General features: G+C 34.1%; 1 pseudogene; it reads right to left on the bottom strand.

The window, feature by feature from the left end:
• Nucleotides 1–2053: 2053 nt before the first annotated feature.
• LOC132804126 (NAD(P)H-quinone oxidoreductase subunit 1, chloroplastic-like) lies at nt 2054–10326 on the bottom strand (annotated as a pseudogene).
• Nucleotides 10327–12066: the final 1740 nt, after the last annotated feature.

Below are 12066 nucleotides of genomic sequence, written 5' to 3'. Positions count from 1 at the left end.
ATTTCCAATCAATGATGGGTAGATCTATAGGACACACATAAATATATACTTCACAAGCAATACATTTATCAAACTCAAAATGGATTCGACCATGGAAACACTTCTCAGTGATTAATTTTTCATAAGGATATTGAATAGTTATAGGTAAACGATTTGCATGGGATAAGGTAATCATGAAACTTTGACCAATGTACCTTGCAGCTCGTACTGTTTGTTAACTATAATTCATTAACCCAGTTACCGTAGGGAACATATCATGAATATATATGAATAATTTGATGTTTGTTTATTTCTTTTGTTTAAGCCAAGTTGTGAATATAGAATATCATATTCCTTTATAGTAAAAAGAGTTGGAAATGAGTTGTTAATAATAGATTACCGAGAGAAATAGGTAAAATAAATTTCCATCCAAGATTCAATAGTTGGTCCATTCTTATCCTAGGTAAAGTCCATCTTGTTGCGATATGAATAAACAAAAAATAAATAAATTTTAGCTAATGTAATAAAGATACCAATTGTCGCCCCAAAAACCTCATATCTTTAATTTATTTCAAAATGCTCCGAAACAAATATATACGGAATAGAGATATTCCAATTGCCTAAGTAAAGAACTGTTACAAATAACGATGAAACTAATAGGTTTAGATAGGAAGCAACATAAAATAAACCAAATTTTATCCCCGAATAGTCGGTTTGATAACTTGCTACTAATTCTTCTTTTGCTTCTGGTAAATCAAAAGGCAATGTCTCACATTCTGCTAGGAAAGAAATTAGAAAAACAACAAACCCTATAGGTTGACGCCACAAATTCCATCCCCAAAAACCATATTTTGATTGCACCTCAACTATATCAACTGTACTTGAACTATTGGATAATCATAGTCGGCGGTACCATCACTGTTTCCATCGCTATTCCAAAACTATACATGAGATTTTCACCTCACACGGCTCCTAAAGGGCCATAAAAAAATCTAAAGATCGAGTCCTTTTATCTTGCAATGCATGGTTATACAATAGATAAGATTCAAATCTATCATACGGTCCAAAATTAGACCAATTGAATTCTATCTGTTATGTTTTAATAAATTAAAAAATAATAATTAGTGTACTTAATATTAATAATGAATAATAAAGAATTCAATTTATTATTAATTTAATGAATCAAGAAATTGAATTAATGATAAAAAAATACTTCTGAATTGATCTCATCATTTTTTTAAAAATTTCCATAATCATTTAAATTTTTCTTTGTTGAGTAATAACTTGATTCTTCAATAAAATACTCATTGTAAAAAAAATCAATATTGTTAAAGAATTATATATCACATTATGACACGAATTGTATCGATATAAATCTTGATAAAAGAAAAAAAGAATAAAAAGATATTGTGTTTATTCTTTTGTATACCTTTCTTTTTTTTTTTTTTGTTCATATTCTTCTTTCTGTTTTTTAAAAAAAAGGGCTTACAAAATCAAAAAAGGAACTATCTTGTTCCTAATAGTAATTTATTTAATCAGCGGATAGGAGCATACTCTGGATCGGAATCGTGGGGAGTACTGCCTTAAAGCCCCAATTAGTATTCTTTGTATATTATGTAGAAATGTCTACTTTTGGATAATTTACAGGATCTACATTACTAATCCTTTGCGTATCTTGGTGTTTCTACCTATCCACTCCTTTTTGTTCAATCGCCTTTTCTTTTATGGTAATACATGTATGAAAATACATACAAACGATAGTGAAAACTCAATACAGTTGATCTTTTAAGCCCGCTTCAAGTCAGGATCACCAATCAACCAATCTTGGGGTAAATGGATGCTTCTACTTCTGTTTATTTCTACTCAACTCTCTAACTCTTATACATAGAAAATGAGACTCAATATCTTTACTACGAATTTATATAGAAGTTGTTCCCTTTCACTCATCCAACTATCTAGTTTAGTTCATCAATCCGAATAATGAATAAAAAAATGAAGATATCTACTCAATTCATTCTACCCCTTTCCTAGAAAGAAAAGAATAGAGAGGAAGGAATAGAGAAAAATTTATGTCTCAACGAATTACACGTAGAGATATTGATAACACACATAAAGGTAATGGTATTTCATAACTAATTGATTAAGGAGCAGTTCGTAGACCTCCTAAAAAAGAATATTTATTATTTGACCCGTATCCTGACATAAGAAGTCCAATGGGAGCAATATTGGAAATGGCAATCCATAAAAAAACACTGATATTAAGATCCGCTAAAACAAGGTGATAGCCAAAAGGAACTAGTGAATAGCTTACTAAAATTGATATGACTGCTATGGATGGTCCGATACTAAATAAATGGGTATCTCCTCCCGACGGAAGAAGATTTTCTTTGAAAATAAGTTTTGTCCCATCTGCTAGAACTTGAAGAACTCCCAAAAGGCTAGTGTATTCATGTCCAATACGTTGCTGCAGTCCTACGGATATTTCTCTTTCTAACCATACAATTACCACTACGCTTATTGTGATTCCCAATACAAGAGTAACAATAGGAATAAAGGCTCATATAATTCTGTAGACCTCTTTGAAAAACTCCAATCAAGAAAAATAATTGATATCTTGTACTTCTATCGTATCAATTATCATTTCAACTATCAACTTCTCCCATAATGATATCTATGCTACCTAGTATCGTCATAATATTAGCTAATATCATTCTTTTAACAAACTGAGGAAGAATGTGCAAATTGATAAAACCTGGCGGGCGAATTTTCCATCTCCAAGGAAAACCACCCCGATCCCCTATCAGAAAAATTATCAATTCTCCTTTTGGGGCTTCAACTCTAACATAGAGGTATTGTTTCGGTAATTCAAATGTAGGCGAAGATTTTTTACTAATCAATCGATATTCAAAATCATTCCATTTGGGATTGTTTTTCTCTATCAAAGTATCAAATTTCTAAATTCTCATATGGCCCTCCCGGAATTCCTTCCAGAGCCTGTTGAATAATTTTTATGGATTCTGTCATTTCACCAATTTAGATTAGATAACGATAATGAATCTTCTACTTTTTGCCACTGGACTTCCCAATCAAATTCGTCGTAACACTCATAATGATCAACTTTATGAAGATCCCAATTGATGCGAATCCACCCGAGACTGCTCGACCGACAACCCACTGGGTGTTGACCCATTACAAATGAAGGTGGGACCGATCACTAGGGCCCAAGCCAAGACGTTCAAGGGAAATCTTGCTGTCTTCATACAAGGAATAAGTCATAGTCAAGAGGGGTTGGCCACATCTAAAGAACAAAGGCCTTTTTTACTCATACAAGCAATAGAAGCCAAAACAGGGTCGGGTGACGTTTTTTGTGATAATAAGGAGGCCCGGTTGTATGATTTGGAACCCCATCTTTATGGGTTCAATTCATATGGAGGATGAGTCATAGAAACCAGCCAAAGCAGCTTCAAAGCCGACCAACAAGGTTGTTTGCGCACAAGGAGAAGGAAAGGCCGGATTTGCTGTATTCCTTGCTGGCTTTACTGTATTTTACTGTATTAGCCTTTCCTCATACTTCCAAGCAAGGGCAACATGAGGAACTTCACAATAAGCTTATTTGGCATCCTACAAAGCATATTGAAGCTGATTTGGAGCTCACTTTGGTCAAAGATTGGTCAAAGTCAATTTAGTCAAAAAAGCTAGTGTTTTAGTTCCCTAATTTTATTCTACTTTTTGTTTTAGGAAACTACCATTATTTTTAGTTTCTATTTATTTATTTTCTGGACAAATAAGATTAGGAAAGTTATTATTTTATTATTTTCATTGTAAATTAATTAATTCCTAATTCAAAATAAAGGAATTAATTAATCCAAATTAGATTAGGAAAAGGAAAGTTTCGGCCAAGGTAGACTTCTTCATTGTGTGGCCGGTTTTTCCTAGGGTTTTTAGGGTTTATTTTGTTTCTTTCAAAGCCTATTTAAAGGCTTATTTTTCATTAATAATATAACTTTGAAAACTTTGATTTGATTAAGAAAATACTTGTGAGATTAATTATCTATTTGTTCTTTGAGAACACCTAAAACACCATTAGAGAATTGGTTGTTTTAGCTTGACTTATCAATAGGTTTTCCATCCCCTATTGTGGTGTCTACATTATACCAAGGTTTCTAACCACAGGTTGGTTAGGGATTGAGGTCCATTCCATTAGAACTTGAACTTAATTAAAGATACGGGCTAATATAATACGGGTTTAGGAGCAGGTCGTCCTAGGTTCGTATCATTTGGTATCAGAGCTAAAATTTTGTTCAGGTTTGATCTATCTTTATTTGCTTTATTTGTTTTTGTGTTACTCTGCAATTTTAGCATTAGGTTAAGGTTGCATCCATCCTATACACGTTCAGCATCTTAAAAAAAAATAAAATAAAATTCATTCCTAGTTGAATTAGGATTTCCTAGTTTTATCGTATTTTTGTTTCCTAGTTTGTTGGTTGTCTTTTATCATTGTTCTTGTTAATTTGGTTTTGTTGATTTTTTTTTTTGCTGTTTTAGTCTTAAATATTTGCATTCATATATTCAAAAAAAAAAAAAAAAGAAGTTTGCGGCAACATTTAAAAAAAAAAAAAAAACTGCACATTTTGTTTATTTGAAGGTCACGGGTTTGGTGTTTGTTTTGGAGTTGGAATTGCAATTTTGGTAATTATTCTTGCTACTGAAGTTGTTTGTGTTCTGTGAGTGAAAAAAAAAAAAAAAAAAGAGGTAAAGTCAAATAAAAAAAAAAAAAAATTTCAGTTTGTTGGAGTTTGATTTGTCTGCTGGAAATTTGTTGGAGCTGCTGGTTTTTGATTATTTATTCAATATTTGAGTTGCTGGGAAATTATTCTTGCTGTTGGACATTTGGATTTTGGGTGATTAAATTTTTTGGATTAAAATTAGTTAAAGGAATTGATACAAAACTTGAATTACAAGAACAACAACCAACACTTTTCTATATTTTTGTTCTCTTTGATTCTTGATCGTATTTGAATTTCTTTTCCTGGAATTTTATTCTTGAACTCATAATCTACTACCATCTGGTGCAGTTTTCAAAAATTCCAACGTTTTACCATTATTTTGTGTTTTCTTGTCTAAAAAGCCGAAAAATTAGGATTTATTGGATTCTTTCGGTATTGCCTACTTTTTGCTACTGTTTTGTTGATAAGTTTAATTAAAACATACTAGTGATCTAATTGCTATTTTGTGGGTGTTTTAATTAGAACTTTTAGATAATTCATTGAGTGGAAAAAGGCAAGAGTGTGTGAGCTTAAAAGAGGGTAAAAGCCGAAACTAGTGTGCAAACACGAGTGTCGAGACCTTGTTTGAGTGAAACACGTGAGGGAGTGAATATTGTGAGGATTTATTTTATTTTTGCAGTATTTTACTAACATGGCAGATTCTAGAATAAGAAGAGGGGATCCACCCTTGAGGATCAATGAGGAAGAGTCCGTAGCATTTCATGGCGATGACCGAGCTACCGGGAGTGGAGACCAAGTGGACATGAGAGCTATTTTGGAATCAATACAGCGGGTTAGTGCTCAATTTGAGCATGTAAATCAAAGAGTGGGAAGACTAGAAGCCTCACAAGGAAGGCCGAATAAAAGAAATAGGCAAGAATTCCATGGAGGACGAGGCCGAGGACGAGGAGGTCGCGAGAGGCCGAGAGAGGAATTTGATGAGGAGCCATTCGACGGTGATTTTGAGGAAGGTATGGACGAAACCTTTGCTGTCCAAGATAGAGTTGGCCGTGGGAGATATAGGAGGGAAGATATAGATGAAGATTTGGGAAATATCAAGGTTAATATCCCACCTTTTATGGGTAAAAGTGATCCCGAAGCTTATTTGGAGTGGGAAGAAAAAATGGAGATGATTTTTGACTGCCACAACTATTTGGAAAGTAAGAAGGTGAAGTTGGCAGCAATGGAGTTTGGCCATTATGCACTCCAATGGTGGATAAATGAGCAAAGCACCCGAAGAAGGGTTGGTGATGACTTGATTACAACATGGCGTCAAATGAAAGAAGCCATGAGAAAGCGGTTTGTGCCATCTCATTACCAAAGGTTGCTACATGAAAGGCTTCAATCTTTGTCTCAAGGAAGTAGGTCCGTGGAGGATTATTACAAAGAGATGGAGATGTTAATGATGAGGCTGAATATGAATGAGCATAGAGAAGCAACAATGGCGAGATTTCTTGGTGGCTTGAACCGTGACATTGCCAACCAACTTGAATTACAACAATACTTGGAATTGGAGGAGATGTTGCATGTAGCCATTAAGCTTGAGAACCAATTCAAGAGGAGGGGTGTTAGTACACGGTTTGGAGGAGTTTCTAGCAGTGGAAGGACAAGTTCAAGTGGCTGGAAAAACAATTCCACTTATGAAAACAAGTTGAGGCCGAAATTAGGAGAAGAATCTACCAACCGGCCAAGAAGGGAGGTCAAGACCGAATCTGTCCAAGCACTTAGAGGTGAGATAAAATCTGATCCTAAACCTAAAAAATCTAGAGAAATAATTTGTTTTAAGTGCCAAGGAAGAGGACACATATCCAGCCAATGCCCAAATAGAAGAATCATGGTATTAAAGGGTGATGGTGAGCTGGAATCCGCAAGTGAAGAAAGTGGAGATGAAACCGAGCGAGAGGAGGATTGCAATGAAGATGAAGCCGAACCTGTAGATACATCTAATGCTGAGTTGAGCTTGGTTTCAAGGAGAGTACTTGCTGTCTATAAAGATGAAGAGCATGTACAAAGAGAAAACATCTTCCATACTCGCTGCGAAATACAAGGTAAAATTTGTAGCATGATTATAGATAGTGGGAGTTGTACTAACGTGATAAGTAATCTTGTAGTTGATAAATTAGGCTAGAAAACAATTAAACATCCAGAACCTTATAGATTATAATGGCTTAATGATAGTGGTGAGATGAAAGTAAACAAACAAGCCAAAGTAAAATTTAATATAGGTAGATATGAGGATGTAGTTTTATGTGATATTGTGCCTATGATTGCTGGACATATACTATTAGGTAGACCATGGCAATTTGATAAAGATGCTACTCATTTTGGTCGAGAAAATAGTATTATTTTCAGGTTGAAAGGGAAGAAGGTCAAGCTGGAACCATTATCTCCTAAAGAGGTTTACAAAGACCAATTACAAATGCAACAAAGGAGAGAAGCCGAAAAACTAAAGGAAAAAGCAAGTATGGCACCAACGGCTTCACCATCCTTCCAAGAATGTAAGATTGAGGTTGCTGACCAAGGTAAGGTTTCTAAGGTTCATATTGAGTGGAAAGACCAAGAAAAAGCCGAGAGAGGGGTGAGAAAAGAGAGCAAACCCGAGAGCACAAAAAAACTGGAAATTTCCGCCAATGAGAGCCAAACCGAGGAAAGAAAAAGAAAAGAAAGAAAAGAGAGGAAAAACCATAATTTTTATTTGAGTTTAGGGGATATTAATAAGGTTATTGAGTGTAAGAAACCTTTGCTGGTCATGCTTTACAAAGAAAATTATTTTAATGATCAAACTAACTTTGGAGAACTTGAATTGCCAAGTTCAATGATTTCTCTTTTGAAGGAATTTGGAGATGTCTTCCCAAGTGAGATTCCAAGTGGACTACCACCTATTCGAGGGATAGAACATCAAATTGACTTTGTTCTAGGGGCTGCCATACCAAATAGACCAGATTATAGGAGCAATCCCAAGGAAACAAAGGAGCTGCAAAAACAGGTAAGTGATTTACATGACAAAGGTTATATTCGTGAGAGTTTAGGTCTATGTGCTGTACCTGTTTTGTTGGATGATTGTAGGGCTAGAAATAACATCACCATTAAATATAAACATCCCATTCCTAGGTTAGGTGATATGCTTGATGAGTTGCATGGTGCTTGCATGTTTACTAAAATTGATCTTAGGAGTGGTTATCATCAAATTAGAATGAAAGAAGGTGATGAATGGAAAACCACATTTAAAACTAAATATGGGCTCTATGAATGGTTAGTTATGCCTTTTGGATTATCCAATGCACCTAGTACTTTCATGAGGCTTATGAATCATGTAATGCATCCATTTATTGGTAAATTTGTGGTTGTTTATTTTGATGACATTCTAATATATAGTCGAAATTTGGATGACCATGTGGATCAACTTAGGCAAGTTTTGCAAGTTCTTAGAAAGGAAAGATTGTTTGCTAACATTGAAAAATGTGATTTTTGCAAAGATGAGCATGTATTTCTAGATTTTTTTTGTAATAGTGTTTGACCCAGGAGAATTGATTTGGTTGCACTTACGAAAGGAAAGATTTCCCGAACAAAGGAAATCAAAACTCATGCCGAGGGGTGATGGACCTTTCCAAGTTTTGGAGAGGATAAACGACAATGCCTACAAACTTGATCTACCAGGTGAGTATAATGTTAGTGCTACCTTAAATGTTGCTGATTTGTCTCCTTTTGCTGCAGGTGATGACTTCGATTTGAGGACAAATCCTTTTTAAGAGGAGGGGAATGATGCGAATCCACCCGAGACTGCTCGACCGACAACCCGCTGGGGTGTTGACCCATTACAAATGAAGGTGGGACCGATCACTAGGGCCCAAGCCAAGAAGTTCAAGGACAATCTTGCTGTCTTCATACAAGGAATAAGTCATAGTCAAGAGGGGTTGGCCACATCTAAAGAACAAAGGCCTGTTTTACTCATACAAGCAATAGAAGCCAAAACAGGGTCGGGTGACGTTTTTGGTGATAATAAGGAGGCCGGGTTGTATGATTTGGAACCCCATATTTATGGGTTCAATTCATATGGAGGATGAGTCATAGAAACCAGCCAAAGCAACTTCAAAGCCGACCAACGAGGTGGTTTGCGCACAAGGAGAAGGAAAGGCCGGATTTGCTGTATTCCTTGCTGGCTTTACTGTATTTTACTGTATTAGCCTTTTCTCATACTTCCAAGCAAGGGCAACGTGAGGAACTTCACAATAAGCTTATTTGGCATCCTACAAAGCATATTGAAGCTGATTTGGAGCTCACTTTGGTCAAAGATTGGTCAAAGTCAATTTAGTCAAAAAAGCTAGTGTTTTAGTTCCCTAATTTTATTCTACTTTTTGTTTTAGGAAACTACCAATAGGCAAAAAAAAAATAATTTATTTATTCTAATTTATTTTTAGTTTCTATTTATTTATTTTCTGGACAAATAAGATTGGGAAAGTTATTATTTTATTATTTTCATTGTAAATTAATTAATTCCTAATTCAAAATAAAGGAATTAATTAATCCAAATTAGATTAGGAAAAGGAAAGTTTCGGCCAAGGTAGACTTCTTCATTGTGTGGCCGGTTTTTCCTAGGGTTTTTAGGGTTTAGTTTGTTTCTTTCAAAGCCTATTTAAAGGCTTATTTTTCATTAATAATATAACTTTGAAAACTTTGATTTGATTGAGAAAATACTTGTGAGATTAATTATCTATTTGTTCGTTGAGAACACCTAAAACACCATTAGAGAATTGGTTATTTTAGCTTGACTTATCAATAGGTTTTCCATCCCCTATTGTGGCGTCTACATTATACCAAGGTTTCTAACCATAGGTTAGTTAGGGGTTGAGGTCCATTCCATTAGAACTTGAACTTAATTAAAGAACCGGGCTAATATAATACGGGTTTAGGAGCAGGTCGTCCTAGGTTCGTATCACCAATGTATTCCGGAAGCCCGCAGCATTGGTCCTGCTAAGCCCAATTTATTACTTCCTCTGTACCAATAATGCCTACTCCTTCAACTCATTCTAAAAAAATCAAATTTTGAGCAATTAATTTTTGATATTCAGCGATTCCTGTTAAAATATAATCGCAAAAATCCAAACATTTATCTATCCAGCCATGAGGTAGATCAGCAGCTACTCCTCGAATAGATCATATATTAATTCTCTTTCTCAGAAAATATAGAAGAAAGGTGTTTGTGCACCAATATCTACCATGAAAGGGCCGAGCCATAGTAGATGAGAAGCTATATGACTCAACTCCAACATAATTACTCTGATATAGCTGGCTTTTTTAGGCATTTGAATATTTCCCAACTGCTCCAGACCATTTACGGTTATTGCTTCTGTGAACATATAGCTAAATAATCCCAACGCATTACATAAGGTAGATATTGTATAATTGTTTGGATTTTCACAATTTTTTCCATCCCGCGGTCTAAATAGCCCAATATTGGTTCACAGTCAATAACATCTTCACCATCTAGAGTAAGAATGAGTTAAAGAACACCATGCATTGATAGGTGGTGGGGACCCATATTTACTACCATGAGGTCGTTTCTTGTAGCTGGTATATTCATAGGTTTTTCCTCAATTCAGTCTTTCATGAATTGCTAAAAACTAAAATTAGTTCATTAAAATTCAAATTCAAGATCTAGTAAATCAAATAATTCAAAATAAACTGCATTTTCAAATTAGCAAGTTTTTTATTCCCGAATATTCTATTTTTGCTTTTTGAAACTGATTAATTAATTCTTTATAACATATTCTATTTTTCTTTGACAAATAAGACAGCAGCCGTTGGCGTTTTCCTAATATTTGACATAGGCCTCTTTGAGATAAATAGTCTTTTATGTGCAATTCTAAATGTGATGAAAGTTTTCGTAACCTATTTGTGAGGCGGTGTATTTGAAATTCAACAGATCCTACTTTATCTTCTTGCGAAATAACTGAGATGAATGAATTTTTTACCATAAAATGAAATCTACCCCCCCACTTTGTTCCTACCCTTTTTTTAGTGTTAGGTGGTTTTATTGATCAATAATAATGCCATTCATTTTAATTTAGTATACACAATAGAATAATCTTAATTTTGTTAATAATTCCAAATTTGATCAAATAAAATTATATTCAAATAGGTATACCAAAATCATCTTTTCGGCACTCACAAAAGATAAACATTTAGACCTAAAATAGAAAAAAAAAGATTTTGGTGATAATTTATAGATCTAATTGATATGTCAATGAATCATGTATCAGAATGAAATGTAAGCCAATGCATGTGTGCATTTCTTTGTTTTCATAGATCATACTACCGAAAATATAGGAAAAACAAATCTGCCATTACCTAACGAATTTTGAATCGCCGATACGTATGTATCTTTACCAGACTTAAATGACTGCCATTATGGGTATCAAACCAATATCGATTCATACAAGCTAAATCTTTCAATCAATAATTAGGCCAAAGAAAGAATTTTAATTTAATTAGTTTAGTTGTATCTCTTTTGCTTTTATCCAAAACTTGACTGTTTTCCTTCTTACCACTACAAAATGCTGCATTTCGAGGCATACCATTTCCATTCCTAGAATTAAAAGAAATTAGAATTCTCAATTCTCTACGAAGTCTAGGGGATAAAATTTTTTCAGGGACAAACAAATCATAATGATTGTTGTCTTTATTTCCAGTCATTTTTTGATATTTTGCAATCAATTCAGCAGAATTCTTGTTATTAACAGTGCTTTTTGTTAAGGACTTTTGATTTATTTCATGCTTACGGTTATGAACTAATGAAATACCTACGACTTGATATATAATAAATTGTCCTTCATTTTTTATAGACAGACGGATTGGGTCGATAATCAATATTCCCTTTTCCGTTAATTTTATAAGAGTTAAATCTTTCTGAATCAGTAGAATTTCTAGGCTGAATTCGCCCCTTTGAATAGAGGATATAAAAATTTCTCTTGGATTTATCAGTCTAAGCAAGAGGCAATATACTTTGATGTTATTGATCATTTTTTTCATTTAAAACACCATCCCATGTCAATTGAAAATGCAAATACCTTTTTCGAAAGAAATGAAACCCCGCTTCTGTATTGTTTTCTATTTCTATCTTTATTCATGTCTGATCCCACAAAATCTTCTTCAATATCTTTGTCTTGCTTTGAGAGAGATGATTCAAAATCTGCTTGGCTTACAAATTCTTTTTTTCGTTGATTTCGGTTTTATGATTCAAGAGATTTTTTTTTTCATTCAAAAATATTGATTTATTTCTTTTTTTCTTTTCGATGATGCTTTTATTTTCACTAGCATTCTC

The sequence above is a fragment of the Ziziphus jujuba genome, chromosome 6, assembly GCF_031755915.1.
Source record: "Ziziphus jujuba cultivar Dongzao chromosome 6, ASM3175591v1".
Classification (NCBI taxonomy): Eukaryota; Viridiplantae; Streptophyta; class Magnoliopsida; order Rosales; family Rhamnaceae; genus Ziziphus; species Ziziphus jujuba.
Note: the sequence above shows the minus strand (reverse complement) of the source record. Positions and strands in the feature narration are given on the sequence as shown.